Consider the following 8,679-nt stretch of genomic DNA (forward strand, 5'->3'; position numbering starts at 1 on the left):
GCTTGTTCTCTAAGGAATTTTGGAAGCAAGGTTCCCAGGACCTTGAGGGGGGCAGCTGTTGTTGGGAAAGGTCACTTATTACCTTCTGATAAAACCTGAGTCATGAGACCCTTCAGATGGATATCGGTTGGCAGTGTGCTTGGGGATGATCGCCAACATGTATCTTGGGGGTTTAGTGATAAAGGAAATTTCTAAAGGAATTTTTTTTTTCTAAAGGAATTTTTATATGTTAAAGTAGACTTACAGGCTCCTGAGGGTCAGGCTGAGATTGCCTTCTGCCCTTAGCAAAGTATGAACATCGAGGCAGTTGAGTCCATAGAGGAATATCCCTCTGCCTGTTTCAAAGGCTTGTCAATGTGCTTTCTTCTCAGCTAGCCCTTTGTTCCCACATCAAGGTGGTATGTTTTTCAAATTGCAGCTTATAACGCTTTTATGGGTTCTGAAATCACTTTAGTGGATCCCAACTAGAATTTCAATTTAGGTGAAAGAGAAGAAATTACAAAATGTCAGCATGCATCACAAGTAAGGGTTGTGATGTGAATGCTATTTCTAATTATAGATCCCACTAGAGCAAGTTTGAGAAACACCAGGGTAGAAAAGGAAAGAGAACAATCTTTAGAAATGAAAAGCCTAGGGGGAGATGGGGTGGGATGATAGGAGGGCTGAGGGAAGCCACATCCCACTTGCATACCTGGACCCCATTTGTTCAACAAGATTTGGGGAGCTCAAAAAAAAAGATTTGGGGAGCTCTATGGTTGTCTCCTCTGTAGGGGAGGGAGAGGAAGACTCTATGGGTAGGATTTTTTCTCACAAGTTTTATGTATATCTAGAGAGGGTAAGAAGTACTAGAAGCTGGCTCCTGATAGTAATTTGGGCAAGTTTACTGAAACTGTGGTTTTTAAGCAGGAAGAAACCACAGTTCTCAGATTAAGGAAAGCGTTAAGATTTCTTTCCTTTTGACAAGAAGACCAGCCTAGATTTAATCCTGAAATATTTTCCTGTTACCATCTCCTTATCCTTTTTTTTCTTCTCCTTCTTCTTCTTAGTCTCCTACCCTAGCCTTACCTGCTGAGCCCTCTCAATTTTGAGCCAGTTTTTGAGTCTGTAAAGAATATGATTCCCAGCAACACGTCCTCATCATTCCCCTCCAGACCACATGTCATGGAGCTGGGGGATGCCAGGTGCCAGTGTGCAATGGCCTTTCACCCTCTGCATGGATGACTGTGGTAAGGCACCAGAGTCAGGCCTGTCTTTTGCACTGTTTTATCCCTAGTTTTCAAATTTCATGTCTTCGTAAGAAAAGCATCACCTGAGAGAAGACTGGCTCCTGTGATGGTGGGTGAATGGCACCCTCATGCTCCTGTTCTTTTCAGCCCCCTGCTCTGTCTTTCCTGCCACATCCTACCAGCTACTGTGAATTCTCCGTGTTCTGTACTCCCTGAATGCATCTTCTTTATCCTGCTGTGGATCACTACCACTGTTTTACTGGAGATAATTATCCTCTTCCACCTCCTGACCCCAGTGTCTTTTCTCTCTCCTGTCTACAGCCTCCAAACTGGTTTCTTGGCTTCTATTCCTGCTTGTTTTATGCTACTTCTCTATACAGGCCTGTCCCATGAGGTGCCCTGCAGGAACGTGTGGATCAGGTGAATAGGGTTGTCAAGGACCTGAGCCCTGACAGCCACCTTTCTGTAATTCATGCACCAAAGTGGGTTGTTATTACATAATTTGCATAATGGCCCCTGTGTGCTAGCTGTGGCCCCCACTTGCACAGCAGGGGCAGGACAAGCTTGCAAAGATACCAACTACAGTGACCTCCTTTTCTGATTCCCCATGGTCTTCAAGGTAAAGTTCAGAGTCTTCAGCGCTGTCAGGATACAGCTCACAATGTGTTCTGATGATCTACTAAAATGTAATAGCGTCCCAGAGCATAGTGGCTTGAGGTGGGCAAAATAATGCCAGAGACACTGCTCATTCCTGGAAACTGTTAATTTTATATAGTAAAAGGGACTTTGTAGACGTGATTAAGGTTAAGGACCTTGAGACGGGGAGGTGATCCCAATCACAAGAGTCCATGAAAGTGGCAGCAGGAAGCGGAGACTAGGTCAGAGAGGCAGGATTTCAGAAGGCCTGGCACCCATGTTGAGCCAAGGCTCCTGCTAGCTTACAGCCATAAGAAAACAAAGACATGGGTTACTAAAGCTTCCCAGAAAGGAATGCAGCCTGCCAATGCCTTGATTTCAGCCTGGTGAGACAACACCAGACTTTAGACCTACAGAACAATAAACTAATACATCTGTGTTATTTCTTTTTTTTTTAATATTTTATTTATTTATTCATGAGAGAGAGAGAAAGAGAGGCAGAGACACAGGCAGAGGGAGAAGCAGGCTCCATGCAGGGAGCCCGATGTGGGACTCGATCTCAGGACTCCAGGATCATGCCCAGGGCCGAAGGCAGACACTAAACCACTGTGCCACCCAGGGATGCCAATCTGTCATTTCAAACCGATGTTTGTAGTGATGTGCTGTGATTGTTAAAAAGTGGTGTTAATAACTTTCTTGATTCTGCAGGCCGGTGTGGGCAATTCCGTTTCCTGTGGTGTCAGCAAGAACCCCAACCCTCGAGGGCCTGCCTGGGCTAGGATGTCTCAGAGGACACACTCACATGACAGGCATTGGTGGCAGATGTGTGGGGTCTGCTAGGAGCTTAGCCCCAGCTGTGGGCCAGGGTGCCAAGCCAGGGCCTCTCCATGTGCTTTGGTTTTCTCAGTCTGGTCACTGGGTTCTCAGACAGAGCTGCCCAAGATCGAGCATTCCAAGAAACCAAGTTAGAAGCTGCCAAGGTTCTCGTGACTCCAGCCTGGAACTGTTGCGAGATGGACTAGGGAGACCCTGGGCCCTGGGGTCTCAACCCAATCCGGCCCAAAGATGTCACCAAAAAGAATTGGTCTCCTCACCAGAAAGAATTCAAAGACAGACACAGGGCAGTGGATGATGGGGTCAAGCAGGAAAGTTTATTAGAGCCAAAGTATCCTCTCGAGATGTGAGAGCAGGTCAGCTCAAGGAGGAGAGAGCTGCCCGCCCTGGAGTTTCAGCTCCTATCTTTCATTGACGGCTGTTAACCAGGGGGCAGAATAATTATGACTTCAGGCAGATTTCTTGGAAACAAGATTACAAGCTTTTTTGCTGGTTACATGCTTCGCCCCCCTTATTTGTTTGTTTTTTACATTTTTAAAATTTAAATTCAATTTGCCAACATATAGTATAACACCCAGTGCTCATCCCATCAAGTGCCCTCCTCAGTGCCCATCACCCAATTACCCCAACCACCCCCCCCCACCTCCCCTTCCACAACCCTTTGTTTGTTTCCCAGAGTTAGGAATCTCTCATGGTTGTCTCCCTCTAATTTTTCCCACTCAGGTCCCCTCCTTTCCCTTATAATCCCTTTTGCTATTTCTTATATTCCCCGTATAAGTGAAACCATATAATGATTGTCCTCCTCTGATTGACTTACTTCACTCAGCATGATACCCTCCAGTTCCTTTTTTTTTATTTTTTTAACCCTCCAGTTCCATCCACATCAAAGCAAATGGTGGGTATTCATCCTTTCTGATGGCTGAGTAATACTCCATTGTATACATACACCACATCTTCTTTATCCAGTCATCTGTTGAAGGACATCGTGGCTCCTTCCACAGTTTGGTTATTGTGGACATTGCTACTATGAACATTGCCCCCTCCCCCCTTATTTGGTTAGGGGTTTCTTGTAATGGTTCAGGGGGGAGATTTTAGTATGTTAATGGAGTATAATGAAGGAATAATGTGAACTATGGCCTATTTTGTCAGCCACCTTGAGCTTATCTGGTTTAATCCAGTTTCTTGTGGCGTTGTTTTGGAGTGCTGCCAGGCTAGACCTGGAGCTTCCCCACCGTGGGCGACGGCCTTTTGTTCTCTGGTCTCTGGGTATCTCGTTGGAGCCTCACTGCCCACTCTGACAGAATTGTCATAGGGTCACTTCAATGACATTCCATGAGGTCAGCCCAACAGGGTGATCACTGACAGACACGTTACATTCTGCTCAGTCTTCAGAGACTGTCTCTTACACAAAGTAAGTCTCCTCTCAGCCCCCACCTTTGATTCTCTTTCTACTCAAGTCTGGTTAAACTAATAGCTAGTGATTTTCAAGGTTGGCTTCCCTGGCAACCTGTCTCCTTCCTCAGGGGACCCAGAGGCTTTCCAAAATTCACTTAATTAACATAACAAAAGGCACCTTTTGTGGTTCTCATCACTCAGGAAATTCCAAGGGCTATTGGACCTCTGTGCCTGGAACACAACACCCGCCAAATATATATTTATTCCATGAAAAAGAAAGCCACAGGTCCCCAAAGGGTGTCATTTAGGCCACATCCCCGAACCTGGGCTGAATACCTAACCTGACTGCTGTTACAATCCCCCCTCCCCCTCGAAATGAAACTCTTAACCAGCCAGTGGGGGATTTTCTGACCTGCACCAGAGAGACAATCTGTCACAGTGATGGGGAGACACAGGGCTAGCTGAGGACAAGGCAGGAGCCTGGGGCAGCACATTGACAAGTCCTTGAAACAGGCAAAGGGACATTCCTTTATGGACTCACCTGCCTCAATGTTCATACTTTGCTAAGGGAGAAAAGCCATCTTAGCCCGACCCCCAGGAGGTTGGAAGTCTACTCCAACATATACAAACTCCTTCAGAAATTTCCTTTATCTCTAAACCCCCAAGATATATGTTGGCGATCATCCCCCAAGCGCATGGCCCACCTATATCCATCTGAAGGGTCTCATGACTCAGGTTTTATTAGACGGTAACAAGTGACCTTTTCCCACCAAAGCTAGCCCCCTCAAGGTCCTGGAAACCTTGCTTCCAAAATTCCTTAAAGATCATGCTCTCCTCAAACCCCTCCCAATTCCCACGTATATAATCAGCCTCCCCTCCCAGGCCCCAGGGCAGCAGCTCTTCCTGCCCTTGGGTCCTGTCCCTGTGCTTTAATTAAACCACCATTTTGCACCAAAGAAGTCTCCAGAATTCTTTCTTGATCCTTGTCTTTGGACCTCACCCCACCAAACCTCACCTAATTCCAAAACTTCATCAACAGGAGCCCTCTCCATCCCCATGAAGGAAGGCCTCTGGCCCCTCTCCTATGGGAATGCTGACTTCTGTTGGGGGGTATGTGGGGTGTCTATCAGGCTGGTTACCTCACTAGTGCTGATCAGGCGATTGTCACTTGATTGGTTTAAGAATCCATTTCTAGAAGAGCCAAAACTGTCCGTAAGTCTTGGTTGATGACATGGGGCTTAGCATAAGTGACACCATTTTGGGTCTCTTTTCCTTTTTTTTTTTTTTTTTAACACTATCCTAGGTTTGTTGGTTAGGTTTTGCATGCAGAAAAGGGTGGTGCCGTCCTTTGAGACTGGAAGGAGCTTTTGTTACTAGCCTATTATCCTGGGGATTTTTCCACTCTGTCCTGGGCCCTTCCCAGAACGGTGAGACTGTATCACATTTTGTAAATATTGCTGTATAAAATTGCCTTGTGGGACAACTATATAATCCAAGACAAATTTGCAACAGGTCCAAACTTCAATTTTTGGGGGGGACTTCTCACACAAAAACCTGTCCACAGATGTTCTTGTTGGATTGGACAAAGGACTTAAAGAGATATTTTACCAAAGAACATACATAGACGGCAAATAAGCCAATGATAAAGGTTTCAACATCATTAGCCACTAGGGAAAGGCAAATTACAACCACAATGAGGTGTCATTATGTACCTATCAGAATGGCTGAAATAAAACTACTGATACGCCAGATACTGATGAGGCTGTGTCCATTGCTGGTGGGAATGTGACCTGGTACAGCTACTCTGGAAGGCAATTTGGCAGTTTCTTTCAAAACTAAACACGCAAGTACCATACCAGTGAGCAGTTGCGCTCCTGACTATTTATTCCAGAGAAATGAATAATGAGGGAGCAGAAGGCTAGATGAGGACAAAGCATGAGCTGACACCCCACAAATGACCCCCCCTAGGTGGGATGTGTGTGACATTCCTTAGGTGCTCCTGGCTGCCCTAAAGCTAAGGGAAGGAAAAACAAATAGTTAATTTATAGAGATATTAGTCCTATAGACATGAGTCCCCCTCAGTTTACAAGATGTCTTAGTGATTTACAAGAAAAAAAGTATTCTAAGCAATAACCTAACTTCTGGAAGGAAACTCCTGACTATATTAATGTTAATGCCTTGCTAGAGGGAAAAACAACTTTAGCTTCACAATGGCAAGGCCTCCAGTATCTTGTAGGTCCTCTCTACCATACAAAAATCATTTGGAAACTTCCATTTTTTCATACCTCCCCCAACTCCCAAGTATATTATCAGCCTCCCCTCTGTGTCCTGGGGCAGCAGCTCTTTCTGCCCACCCATTCTGTCCCTGTGCTTTAATAAAACCACTGTTTTGCACCAAAGATGTCTCAAGAATTCTTGGTCGTCAGCTCTGGACCTCACTCCAGCAAACCTCACTTATATTCCAAAACTACATTATGAGGGATCCCAGTGGTGATGGAAATATTTTTATCTTGATTTTATCAAGATCAGTATCCTGCGAGCGATACTGCACTAATGTTTTGCAAGATGTCACCACTGCGGCAGCTAGGTAAAGGATGCCTTGTTGAGATCTCTGTGTGTTATTTATAACTGCATGTGAATCTACAGTTATCTAACAATTAGGAATTTAATTTAAAGAAGATGGAGGTCAGGAGCTGAGAAGTAAGCCATCTCTAAAGAGTCCTTACAAGAGGGAAAGAGGACAGAATGGCAGGAGTGGAGTCCCAAGAAATAAAGGAAGACTGCTTCAGGAAGGAAGGGCTGCCATTAATTTTAGGACCAAGAAGCAGCAAGGCATTTGAAGGTTGGGAAGTGGAGGTAATACTCTCCTGGATTGGAAGGCAGACTTCAGCTAATGAGCCACTGATGAGGCAAAGAAGTCGAGACAAATGCTGCTCTTCCAGCAAGTTTGGTGGTGGGTGGAGGGAAAGTCTGGGCAGTACTCAGACTCTAGTGTAAAAAAAGATAGTTTTATCACTGAGCTCTTTGTATTCCCGACTTAGGGAGTATTTACTTAAACACCGCGAAAGAGCCCTTTGAGAGAACCAATATGCATTGGAGGACGGTGTTCCTCTCAGATACTCGCCACTCCAGGAGGGCCATAAGGTGGCAGCCGCAGACTTGTGTCCCAAGACCTGTCCTGGGAACAGTCACTGCCCTCATCCCGGGTGGGGTCCATGGGACTCTGGCTCGTGGGTGGGTGTGGGCCACGAGGTCCCAGGTGAGTGGTTTGCAGGTGCTTGGTGGGCAGGGCCCAGGTGCATCCAGCCTGTAGGCCTGTTTGCACACCAGCTGGGCAGCTTCCCTGCTAGTCTAGTGATTAGAATTTGGTGTTTTCATTGCTGCGGCCATGCTCCGGTTCCTGGTGGAGGAAATAATTGCTCTCAGAACCTGCAGAAAGACTCAGCAAGTTTTCACAGGAGAGGTGTTAGAAATTTTCCAACACTGTTGGACTTCCCCTGGGCAAGGCTGCTGTATAGGATGTTTGACCCTCTGAAGTCAGTTAGGTGGCCCCCACTGACAGTCTTTGATTTAAAACTGACCAGGGAGGGGCACCTGGGTGGCTCAGTCAGTTGAGTATCTGCCTTCAGGTCAGGTCCTGACCCCAGAGTCCTGGGATTGACCCCTGCTTCCAGCTCCCTGCTCAGTGGGGAGCCTTCTCCCTCTGCGGCACCTCTGCTTGTGTGCATTCTTTCTATCAGATGAATACATAAAATCTTAAAAAAAAAAACAAAGCTGACCAGGGAGCCTGTGGCCTTATCATTCTTGTGATGTTGTGGTTTGAGTAAGGATGGGTGATACCATCCTTAATGACTTCCTTTTCCTTTTGGGTCTGGTTATTCTTTGTTGGTCACAGCCAACTGTCATAAAAAGTATCGTTTCCACCTAGGGCAGGGTGGTCTAGTTCCCGTATTTTTGGTTTTCTTACATCTCCGCATTTTTGGGACGTCGTTTTGTGAACCTGAGTCCACAGTCCCCTACCTGTGTCTCCCTACCTAGCCCTGCCCATCCCTTACTCAACACGTTGCCATGAGCAGGATGTGAATCTACCTAATGCCCGCTGAACTGTACACATATACAAATGGCTAAAATGCTAAACTGTAGGTGATGTCCACTTTTAACCACAGCTTAAAATAACAAGAGGCCCCGTCCCTGGCTGGGGGTAAGGGAGTTCCCAGCTCTGGTGGGAGGGAGTGTTGTCATCCGGTGTGAAAACCCAGGGTTCAGCCACTGGGAATGGCTTCTTCCTCTGCAGGTGGATAAACATCGTCAGGGACAGCTGTGGCTGCGGGACCTGCGAGCAAGGTAGCAGCCGACACTTGCGGGGGCTTCGCTAGTTCAAGTCCGTTCCCAGAGCCGTCGAGTCTGTGCAGGTCTCTCTCCAACGCCACTTTGCAGGCAAAGAAACGAGGTAAAACGAGCAGGTGAAACGAGCAGGCTTCAGTGGTACCCCGGGGGCTCGGTGAGGGGCCTGACAAGGGGCCTTCAGGCTTCCTCGGCAAGTGACCAGGTCGGACCTCCTCAGGGGCAGGCTGCGCGGTTTCACAGG

The sequence above is a fragment of the Canis lupus genome, chromosome 35 (genome assembly GCF_011100685.1).
Source record: "Canis lupus familiaris isolate Mischka breed German Shepherd chromosome 35, alternate assembly UU_Cfam_GSD_1.0, whole genome shotgun sequence".
NCBI lineage: Eukaryota > Metazoa > Chordata > Mammalia > Carnivora > Canidae > Canis > Canis lupus.